The sequence below is a fragment of the Ammodytes marinus genome (genome assembly GCF_949987685.1).
Source record: "Ammodytes marinus genome assembly, chromosome: 10".
In the NCBI taxonomy this organism is placed as follows: Eukaryota; Metazoa; Chordata; class Actinopteri; order Uranoscopiformes; family Ammodytidae; genus Ammodytes; species Ammodytes marinus.
The window spans coordinates 23,109,732-23,122,313 of NC_137214.1; positions in this window are offsets into that span (position 1 = coordinate 23,109,732).

Below are 12,582 nucleotides of genomic sequence, written 5' to 3' on the forward strand. Positions count from 1 at the left end.
AGTGTGTGAATCTACATCATTAAACCTCTGGTGTACTACATGTAAAATAAACTTCATGTGGATTAACTGTTTCAATATGTTGCTTAGTAACTACATTCCATGGACAGTCTATATCTTAAAAGGTCTCCAAAGAATATTACAGGAGAAATATATATATATAAAAAAAAAAGTAGTTTCACTTGAAGTATAGAGGAAGGAGAGAGGGAGGGCTGGGAGAAGCAGGATGGAGGATGGCTTCAGCAGCTCTTACAAAAATCCCTCTCCTTTTTTTAAAACATATTTTTGTCCTTTCTTTCGTCCTGTTTTTTCTTCTGCATGCCCTTGACTGAAGATTGAATGGCGGAGTCTGAGATAGATAGTTGGGCAGTTGCCTTTCATGCAGATAATGCCATTTGATGGAGGCGAGTTTTTTTGATGTGCTCGGGGTATAATAGAAGAATCAAGCTTGGAAGGCCGGGCCTGATTCTGCTTGGAGAAAAAGCCTGTCCTCAGTGATAACTTCATCACTGCATGTGGTCGGGCGTGGGGTAAATTCAGGAAGGGGATTTTTTTTTAAAGAAAAAAAAATGTGCCCAGTCAACGCTGCAGTAAATTGGCCCCCTATTGAGCCATGGGGCCCGCAGACCGATAGCTTGAAGGTCTGTGATCTACCATTGGTATTGTTATTCTTTCTCTCTTCTCTGTCCCCTTAGAACCAAAAGGACTCTGCCTCTAGAATGCCTTTATGGTGGGATTAGTGGCGGCTTTTGTAATTAATGAAACTCTGCTTTCCGCGGTCTATCCTCTAAATGCTATCATTTGAAGCCGACATGAGATAGGGTCTCACTTGTTTTTCTTCAATCACAAAGGCTAAATCAAAGTAAATGTGTTTTTGCTCCTAGACGGCTATACAGAAAAATGGCCAGGAGGCAAGTGTACTTATCTCTGTAACTGGAGCTCATCAAGATGAACTTTGTATTATTATTTTTTTACACTTTAATTATGTCCATGAAATCAGCAACTAAAGGCCCATCAAACCCCTCAAAGCAAGCTCTAAGCCATTGTGTTTTAATGTGAAAGACATGGCACATAACACACTAGAACGACATTTCAAAAGGGTTTGGATTGATACAACTCAAATGTGTGCATATTTGTGTGTGTGTGTGTGTGTGTGTGTGTGTGTGTGTGTGTGTGTGTGTGTGTGTGTGTGTGTGTGTGTGTGTGTGTGTACACCCCTGCTGCAACTGATCAAGTGCACTTTAGATGATAGTTGAAGCAAAACAATATGAATCAAGCTTTCTTTTTTTTAGACTGCCAGTCAAATTCTAATTTGAAGGCCGAGACGTTTAGGCCCTCCATGTTTATCTAACAGTTTAATTAACAGCTCGAACAACCTGCGAGAAATGACAAGTTTATTTGCATCACTGTGCCTTTCAATAGCCTATCTCCTTCCCTTTTTGTCTGGCTGAAGGTGAGAAAATTGCGAGATGTGAGAGTTCGCCAATTAAATGGCATCGCGCGCACGCCCGACCACAGGTATAATGAATAAGCTTCTTAATACAAAAGAGTGAGGATGAGAGGAAGGCAGGCAGGTGGGCTGAGAGTAAATCCACCTCCACTGTCTCTTATTGGATTTATGGAGATTTCTCTCTTCAAGCCTGTAAATGCAAACTTTGAGCATATTAGTAGGTATGTGGTATAAAACTGACAGACTAAGTGAATACGGGGTCCTTTACGGTAAATAGTTTTTTTTTCTTTCTTTCTTTTTTCTTTCTATAGGCTAGCTGAACTAAATTTGTTCACACGTGCAGCAACTCGCGCCGGCTTGAGGTCAAGTTGACCCTTTTTATTCACGGACCCATATTCTTCTAGCTGCACACACACACACACACACACACACACACACACACACACACACACACACACACACACACACACACACACACACACACACACACACACACACACACACACACACATCACCGGTGCTGATAGGCAGAGCAGATGCGACACCATAGACAGCGACGGGATACGCAGTTTATTATCAGCTGACAAGTGCATCTCGGACAAAAGAGCATCAGCTGAGCGGCTAGTGTTCCTCCGCCACCCTATCGAGTGAGTTTTTCTTTTTCTTTTTTTATCCTATAACATCCCGCACACCGCTGGCTGGGCGACAGGAAGCTGCACTACACAACTGTGTTGCTGCCTCCTCCTGTCGGGAGACAACCGCATCGTTGGACGTATCGGCTCATTAAGAATACCATTTTTGAGCACACACGGAGCAGTCAGGCAGACAGGCAGCCCGAGCTCTCACTGGCTCCTCCTGACACTACAACGCAGCACAACTGCATCCTCATCGCACAAGTGCACTATATTCCGAGACTTGCGCGTAGTAGGCTATGGCATTAATGGGCGAGCCGCGAGGGTTTTCGGGAAAGCCAAACGAGGTGTCTGTGTGAAGAAAATTCCAACTGTAGGCTACCCATATTTGCACAAGCGGTTATTGTGATAAAATACCCCGCGACGCACTCTGTCCGCTGACTGCCTGCAAGTTTGGACTAAAAGCGCACCGCTGGAAGTTTATGTGCCTCTCTCTGCCACGGACAAGCTCGCTGAAGCCTCATGCAGGTCAGTTTGCTCACAGTATTTTCAACATTTTCATTGGCTATTATTTGATGTCGATAGCATTATTATTATTATTTTTTTTTTCAAAGGCAGAATCGTCAATACTGTAGTCTTGTTCAATGATGGTGTCTTAATTTTTGTCTGTGCGCTCTGTTGAGACATCCCGAGTCTCCTCACAAGATGTGCCGAGACCTGCCGGGCTCCCAGCCCCCTATTCTCCCCATCAGTATCTTGATGAAATGAATTAGAACCCACTTTGATCCATACATACCCCGAGGACCTTTCACAGAATTACAGCTTTTTAATGAGTACAAGTGTTGAGCAAGAGTGTATGCGTTTCGGAACGTGTCTAATTAAAGGGAAATACATCATGACCTGAAAGATCAACATTCAAACGGATGCATTCTGCAAAAGTCATCCCATGTTGTGCTCTCAAGGATCTATTCCAAATGTCATGTTCAAAATGGCACATAGGGGGAATGTTAACAGACAGGGTTGCTGCTTTGGGCTGGAGGTCACAACAATGAAGTGATTTTCTTTCTTCACCCTCAGTGTTGACATTGAGAACATCATCTTCCTCCCAGTCTCTTCCATCACCTCTCACCTCAGTGTCCTCAAGACGTGTCTGACCAAGAGCTGACACCCGTTTGGCTGGCTGTGCTCCAACAAGGAGAATTTATATGCACATAAAAGGTTATGTAAAAGCCTGGAAGTCTCACAGGGGAGTAAATCACCTACAGATATAACAGCGCTCAATCCACTAATAATTCAAGTCCTGATGAGCTCGCCTTGCACACACACACACACACACACACACCCTCACTAAACTGTACAGCCTAACAAATATTTGGTTTAGGCCTTGGGTGCAGGCACGGAGCTGGAGAAATTTCATCGGACCCCGTTTAATGGCTCTGTAAACTGGCCTCTAGGAAGGTTGAGGTTGGCATGGGATTCAAAGCCTCTTGGTCTTCCTGCGGAAGCAAGGAGGCACAACTTTCGGGTTGTATTTCTGCATTATAGGAGAGAGAGGGGCGTGTTACCTTGACATCCAATAGATGGTTAATCAATGCTCAGTTTGTTTTTTGATTTTGTGTTTTAGTTTGAATTTCGAGGAGCTTTAGGAAGTGCTGTTAATTAAACAAAAATTGTGATTCAGGGCCTCAGCTGGGTTAATTTCCTCCCTTTTTATTGTGCCGCCTGAGCTCTATAACACAGTGACTTTTGTGAGTGTGTGGCAAGAGCCAGAAATAAATTGTGATCTGATTTTCATTGTGGCATGCGCAATCTTCAAACATACACATCTGTGCCCACATAATAGCCCTGGAGGACAAGTATATCTGTCCAGCTAAATTGATTTGTGGCTATTGTCCAGACTAGATCTCTTGACGAACGAACTGAAGCAGTTGAGGACAATTTTCATATCCTTCCTCTGACAAGGACTGGGACAGTAAAATAAAACAGATCTTCAACACTTAATGGCATCGGCAGTGACTTACTCTAGCTTGTCCCCTCCCCCCTCCCCCCCGTCCCCCCTTCTCTAACCTTTGGCTGTGTCGTGGGCCCCATAAGAACTTAAAAAACGGCCCCAAACTACAAGAGACCCGGTCCGTCTTGGTTGTGCCAGCTCGTAAAGACATTACAGTGACACTTATTGGGTTATATTGAGCATGTGGCTTTGTAGTAGGGCACCAGAACATGAGAGTAGCTTGTATAATCCTGTGTGTGTGTGTATATATATATATATATATATATATATATATATATATATATATATATATATATATACAGGCATTGACAATAAGTCAAGCTGACTTTCCTGAATAGATTCCCCATCATAATTTATGACACCAGTGCTCTGGTGCCACACAATCGTGAGAAGTGAAGTGTATGTGTGTTTTCTTTTTTTGTTGCACTTTTCAGAGGCGCACACACCTGGGGTGAGAACAGCCGCTCTACTGAACATTAGGCTATCGACACATTTTGCACAGCTCCACGGTGCAAAAGCAATAACCCACACTGTAGTTGTCTGGTATACACTGTGCCATTATGTAGCAGTTGATAGAGCAGGGCCCATCTATAGCTCTCAGACATTTAAGCTTGCTGCTGTGAGTGACCCCTCATCGAGGCTTTGGGGCTTTAATGCCTCAGCTCCAAACTTCACTGCTCTTTAATCCCACTAATCGAAACCGGTCACTACAGATTCCGGATGTGGCCAAGACCAGGCAATTCTCAAGGTGTTTCTTTTACTGTGTGCTTTGACTTTGGGGGGCTTGAAATCATCTAATTAATTTAGAAACATCAAAAAAGAACTGTGAGAACAACACTGCCACCCCATGTTCCTATCCTTAAGTAATTTCCTCTTTTCATTATTCCTGTGGAGGATTTAATATTCAGCATGATGAGAAGTGCCCTCCTTTAGGGATGATGCTGACTTGAATACCGGCCCTAAACACTTTTATAGATTGTTAAGGGGCTTAATAGAGTAGAGAATAGGCTTTTTGCTAGAATGGCTCTCTTATCATCTGAGAGAAATGAGAAATGAGAGTCGAGGCACAGTACCAGCTCCAGTATTATCTCACCATATGACTTGTTGATGCCAGCAGTGGATTGCAAAGACAACATTTATGAATTGTAACATTTGATCCGGCAAACTAACCTAAAGGTGGACACACATCGTCTGTTCAAACACGTCAGAGCAAACATGTGAAGGTTATTGCAGCCTCAGACAAACTATACCACACTTCCCCGGGCTCGACGGATCAGTTCCACGTCATATTTACTTTACATAATTGCTGCCCTCTAATCTGTTACCATTAAAAAGGCAGCCTTTTCCTGGCTGTTGTCGGCTGCTGCTGCACTCCCCTCCTACCTGTTTTTCTCTCTCGATGCATTTTTCCCCTGTCCTCCCATGAGAATAGCTATGGCATCATGATAAATAGTTGGCATGGAAATAAAGCTCGGCGTGATGCGTTTAAGGGTCTTGAAGTACTTTTGTAAAATGTAGAAGCACCAGGCCTCAGGGCTTGGCAAAACCCCGTTCACCAGACACTAGTATTTACTCCAATTGACCTTAAGTCAGAGGATTATTTGGGTTTGGTACATGCTACAGCAAAGTTGTACCCTGACAAAAGGATCTTGTTCCTGCTAGTTGCCAAATTATTGCTGAAAGTCACCCTTAGATTTAGGGGGGAGGGGAATGCATGCTCTTGAAATGTGCTTAGAGTAGGGATATTTAGTGACAGCACTTGATGCATTACCACCGTGGTCCTTAACTACATTGTGCGCTGCACGAGAGAGAAGAAGAAGAAACATGATATGATTGCAAGCAGTTTTAGGAGTGTGTGTGCTTTATGCTATCAGGAACCATGATGCTGTGTCTTGGAATCGCTTATATGTATATAACGTATTTCTATTGTTTTCCTCAAACTGTAAACGTAGTAAATGAAAATATGGATGCCTCAACAAGCTTTAGTAAGGATTGAGAATGTGAATAGAGTTTTATATTAACTTAACATAGTGATTTACACCTGGAATATCTGTCCAGTATAATGTAATACATTGTATTTTGATTGCAATGCAGAGTGAAGCATTCTCGAGGGCACATCTACTGTAATCACCTCATGGCTATTGTGGGCCTATTGTATGGCCCTAATGTGTTGTGCATAGCATAAAGGGATTCTTGCATCATATTGTGCACACATGTGAAAAAATGCGTTGGTGGTGATACAGCGTGCATATGGTGTTCAAGGACAAAACTGCTGAACCCTTTGATTGTTTTGATGACATTGAAGCATTTCTCTCTATACATTTTGGTTGAACAAAGGGAAGCAACGATTCAAAGCATGGCCGATCTTCTTGGTTTTCTTTCAAAAAATGTGCTGCTGCTATCTAGGCAAAAAAGCCGGCTAAGATTAAAGCCACCTGCGATTAGCCACAGGATGCTATCCTGCTGGCCCCAGCATCGCTTCACACTGTCCTAACCTACAGATTAACATTTACGCCTCAGCATGCTCCGCTGGACTTTCTGGGTCAAGACCAAGTGGCAAGATTGAGGAGTGGGGGCCTCACTTTGTAACGGTACAACTCTCCCTGTGTGCGCCATGCAGGCTGAGCCTCGCGGGGAGAGCCAGACTGAAATGTGCTTAGTTCTGTCATAGGGAGAACAAAATAGAAAATGCATCGCGCTCTCTGCTTGGGTAAGAATCGTCCCTGGGTGAATACCTTGCGCTGTTTCTGGGTTCAGAATGTGTGAAATACAGTCATTATCATATCCAAATGTTACATATTTAAAGGACATTTCAAGGCCCGCAAAGTATCCTTGTCGCTAACTACTCCATCATTCATTCTTATGAATTGTGGTGCTCATGAAAACATGTAGTCTCTTTTACCTTCTGCTCTACTTTATGCTGCGTTTACTCTGCAGAATTCTTTATAGTATAGATTACTTTGTTATTTTGCGATAGTTGCACAAAGCCCAAATATTAGCCGGTGCTGGAGGGGGGTTTCCAAGAATGGCTTGAACCTGCCAAGGGCCTAGCCTATAGCCTTAGTCTTTTGTGGCCGCTGGCATGGACGTCGATTTGGCTAAACAAGTGGGGGGGACAAACAGGCATTCTGGAGTGCATTTTCAAAAGTGGGGGGGACAATGAGGAAACATCTTTTTTTCTCTTTAGTGCAGGTAATGAACTGTTCTGAAAGACGGCATACCCGCTCACTAATGAATACAATGTATAGCCTACAAAACACTGATGTCTGACGCATTTTCAAAAAGCTCCCCGTAGCCCAACCAAACATGACGTAAACAAAAGGAGCTTGGGAAGGTAGTTCCGACAGAGCACATCGAGCCGAAGCACGGCTGGACTGTCGCACAACAATATTACTCCGCCTCGGTCTCCATGGCAACCTAGCTAGTAGCATAGCCATGATCAGCTTCAATTACTTCTTGATAAACAACCAGTGACGTGCGGTGAGGTCAGTGAGTGGGTAGGCACTGAGTTCTGAAAGCCAGATTTCTCTAAACCTATATATTGTTAAATCAAAAACAATAAACAACAAACAGGCACGCACGCACGGCCGATTTCAAATAAGTTCCTCCCTTTCTTTCTCTCTCTCACTCACTCACTCACACACACACACACACACACACAGACGGGACGTATATGAAATGTCACGACGGTGACTTCAGGTTTGCCCGTAGCCTACTGTAGTTTGGTCTAAATGATTAAACATCGCATCCATCGACTTAACGGACCCGTCCCTCACACCGAGGGCCGAAAAAACGTAAGGCAACAAGTCAGACCTTCGCCGATTCAAACTACCGGTACTACTTCTAATCAACTTAAAAATAAAAGACAGCATTCATCATTATGTAGGACTACAGCATAACTGATGGCAACTCCACTCCATAAACTTTATCTTAATAGATAAAGTACCAGTAGCATATGCCCCATGGACCTGTCCAGCATCAGAATGTAACCATTTATCCACATTGCAGAGCTTAGGTTTGTCCGTCAGTAACAATGAAAACACAACTGCTCAATTGAATATAAAATGCAGAATGGATTGCATTCGGTATCAATTCATCCAACTTTATTATTAAATAAACCCCAAAAAAGTTTCTGACTCACCAATCGGACTCCCTGGCTGTAGAAATAAGCAAGACGATAGTAATCCAGTGACAGTCTGACTGACAGCACAGCTAGCTAGCATCCTTCCGTTCATGTAGGCTACATGTCCGTTTGAAATGCTCGAACATTGTTTGTCCCTGTTGCTGCTGTACACCGTCCAAGGCTGGCGCAGGCCTTTCTCTTGCTATTCATTCTGTTCCTTTTTAAATTATAATCCAATTTGTTAAAATTCCTCCAGTCTGAAATATCTGCGGGCACGGCAGCTGCAATGTTGACTTAAAAATCCGCGGGGGTAATGCGACGTGAATGAGCATAGCCAACGTAATGACGTTGGCCTAAGCTGCGTAAATGTCTAGTAATATCTCGATTTTAATTGGTCCATGAATGATATGTAATGTAAAGGCTTATGTGGCATACCATTTACGTAAAAAAGGCACAAAGAATTATGCTTATTTGCGTACATGTTAAATAATACAGAATCAAGTGCGCATGCGCGAAAACTTTTCTTGCCGTCCACAATGAATAGGCGCAAAGGCACTGATTCTTTGCCGTACACAATGAATGGGAAACAGCAAAGGCACAATATTTTTTTGGCATAACTTACTAACTGCTATGTTTCGAATCAAAACGTCTGCACTTTTTTAAAGTAATCGCGGATTACATGTAAAGATCGAAATAATTAACAGTAACAGTAATAATACAAATATAAGTTTATTAAATAAAAAAAATATTTTATTTTATTTAATTTTTATTTTTTTGCACACGGCGCCTACCCTGACCGCACGTCACTGTAAACAACATCGTCAGTATCCATGTGCCGCGACACAAGCTGCTGTTAGTGTCCGCTACATTAACAGTCATTAGTGGGCATAGAGGATGGTAATCCCTACAGTTTACACTTCACAACGGGACACTTAAAGCCACTCGCCGTTGTCTCTCTGCTGCTGATTGAAATGCATCAGTCTTCTCTGGTGTGCAAACTAGCGGAGACTTCGGAGCATGTTTTCTCTGGTGTGCAAACTAGTAGTGTGTGTGTGTGTGAGAGAGAGAGAGAGAGAGAGAGAGAGAGAGAGAGAGAGAGAGAGAGAGAGAGAGAGAGACCTTAACGCTGTGTTTTAATACGGCTGGACCGACGCACTCCATGTCCGGCTTAAAAAGTGGGGGGGACAAAATGAGTCTTGACGAAAAGTGGGGGGTACATGTACCCCCCATACCCCCCGTAATCGACGTCTATGGCCGCTGGACAGCCCAGTGCGTAAGCTATACGCCCGTCAATATGGCTGCCTGACACGGCCTCAATTATACTGTTGACGCGACCTCATGAGAGCTGCGGTCTGGTGGGTGAAGAAGAGAGAGAGAGAGGAAGGAAGAGGCACTGGTGAATGTGCTATAAGCCGCTCAGCAACACTTCCTCTTGTCTTTTGGTTGTCAGCGGGCGTGAAGTAGGAAGGAAATATTGAATATCAAACCATTGAAGAGTGGTGTGTCTCAGAGTCAGTGTAATGCCATACAGGTCAGCAATCTTTGCCTTCCAGTAGCGAGCGGGTGTGCATTCACAAGTTCCTCTCAGTCAATGGCTACAGGGTAAATCCCCTCCGAATTTCACCCCCTGGAAGTCGAAGAAACCGGCGCCATGTTGGGTTGAATTTTCAGATTGATGTTTCTTTAATAAGTCCTTAAGTCTTCTGGTATTCTGATAGTGTGCCGTCATGACCTACATACTCCTTTTAAAACGCTGACAACTGGAGAATAAAACTCCTTCCAGTTTCATTATGTGTGTGTTTTATATGTGGGCACCGTTTGCCTAAAGAAAAAAAAACACACTCCATATATTATTCTCTGTAAAGTGCAAAACGTTGGAACTCATGTGGTGTGCAAGCAATTTGTATTTCTTCTAATTGCATAATGTGGAAGTGAATACGTTGATTCCTTCTCTCAACAATTATGAAGATGTTAAAAAGTGCAGCAGCAGTTTCAAAGTGTCTATTTGATCAGATGTGCTATTTCCCAGCACTGCAGCCCACAGCATAGAGGAGTTGTGCAGTAGTGAAGCTTTGTTTCATCTCTTTAGTTGTCTGCCACCATTATATGATTGCAGCGTCTGCTCCACCATCCTGCCTGCACATGCTAAAATAGGTTGGGTTAGTTTGTCGAACAATCATGTGAGATGCATTTGAATGACACCCAATGTCAGCGCTTTAGAAAATATCTCCTGCGTTGTTCGAATTTTTATCTGGTAGCCAGGTTTGTATGCTGCCTGCATTTCAAATATAGTTTGAGTAATGATTTTTTTTTTCAGCCCGCTCTCTGAGTGCACTGTTGATGGGGCTGCTACAGGAGTGCTACAATAACAGTCTCCAGATGTCCAGATTAGACCGTCAAGCAAGACTGCTATTTGATTGAGAATTTGCAATTAAAATCGCCCCACCGCTTTTGTTGATCTAAATAAATAAGATATACCTGCAATAATTCCCTCTTTTCCTTTCGCAGGATATGTTCCTTTGTTTACCAGATATGTTGCGTATTTGGATCCGTCAATAACCGTCCGTGCTGCTGAGAAGATTGCTCTGCAGCTTCATCACAATGCAGCGGCGGTATCATCCACGCAATTTAATTTATTTCCGTAACAATGGGTCGATCACGGATTTGTGTCTGTGAATTGCCACAGGTCGGTGGAGTTGATTTTATTTTTATTCGCACACACACCGTGGAGTCGATTCATTATGAGTAAGCATTAGATGGCAATTGTTGACACCATCTTGCAAGATTCTCAATTAAGCGAATGGACGTGAACTTCATTACTTCCTTAGATCCCCCCGTTGTGTAATAACACTGTGGTGATGCCAATTTGGAGAAATTAGCAAACTGCGGCCCATTGAATTAAGAGCGTCTAGTGTAATTGAGTATGTGATATGGAAGGTAGTGCCTGTTTTGATAAGAGCTGGGTGGGTTCAATACTAGTAGCCTTGGTGGATACAAATAAACACTGCAGCCTGTAGTCCCTATGTATGAATGAATGAATGAATGAATGCGCCAAAATAACCTGTCATTACCATTTGAGTTACTGCGGAAATTTTCCAAAACCCCTGCCTTTTTTTATATGCCGATTGTCCACACCTAGCAATTACATTAGAAAAAAAATGAATTTGGCTGTGCTTGCGCTTTTCCCCCACTAAAGATTCAATGAATATAAAACTCCTACTGTCACTGGTGAAGGGTTATTTGGGGGTTTTGTAAACATCCCTGCTCAGCTTATTATGTTGTATCCAGGAGCTGGCAGATGTCTTCTTTTTTTATTATTTAATTCACACAGACAAAAAAAAGCAAAGCCAACAATAACATAGCTAGGATAACACGGTGACCGCTATGATTTACAGACAAGAAAATAGATAAATAAATAAAAATAAATAAATAAATGCACAAAAAAACAAATTACAAGTTCAGCTCATGATTTTGGGGCGATTTGTGTTTATCGTAGTCACAGAAAGCTTTGTTTTTATTCTAGGTGTGCCGAAACAATGAGGGATAAAGCATGGGGCTCCATGTGTGCGTGGAATAATCTCAAGTGGCTGTATCACAGATTTGCATCACTTTACTCTCACTTGTGAATATTCCGCCTCATACATTGAGACAAGAGATTTAGGATGGAGCCAGAATTTCATCATATATTCCGGAGCGTCTCACTGAATGTGGTAAGCTCATCCTTCACCAAGTATATGCTAAGGATGGAAGCTGCCACTGAAATATAATTGCAGGTAAATTCCGTAGTTTTTTATTTTTGCCTTTCAGGTTATCTTCTTTGTCTCTCTATACCTCTGTATACTTTTGGAAGGGGATTTAAGCATTGTGCCTCAATAAAGGAGAGAAAAAAAACCACAATCTGGTTTAAAGATGGCATTTAGAATTCACAGGGTCTGGGCAATGTGCGGGCAGACAAACACTTGTGTGTCTTCCAAAAACACTGGCGTCAGGAGGAAACAGGCAGCATCTGATGGAACGCTGCCCCTTTTCTCCCCTTTCTCCATACCCGCCCCCCCCCCGGGAGGCTGTTTGTGTGTGTTTTTTTGTTTGTGTGTGTGTGTGTGTGTGTGTGTGTGTGTGTGTGTGTGTGTGTGTGTGTGTGTGTGTGTGTGTGTCTGCGCCTGTGTGTGTTGAGGGGGGGTTAAGGAAAAAATTAAAAAACTGAACAGAAACAGAAAGAGGTGAGGAGAGAGAGAGTAGCGTCAAGGAGGAAAGAGAGCGGGAGAGAGAGGGAGGTAGAGAGAGAGAGAGAGAGAGAAAGAGAGACTTGACTAGATGAATTATGCAAAGCTGTCAGAGAGGTGGCTATTGTTGGAGGTGCTGGCTGTGT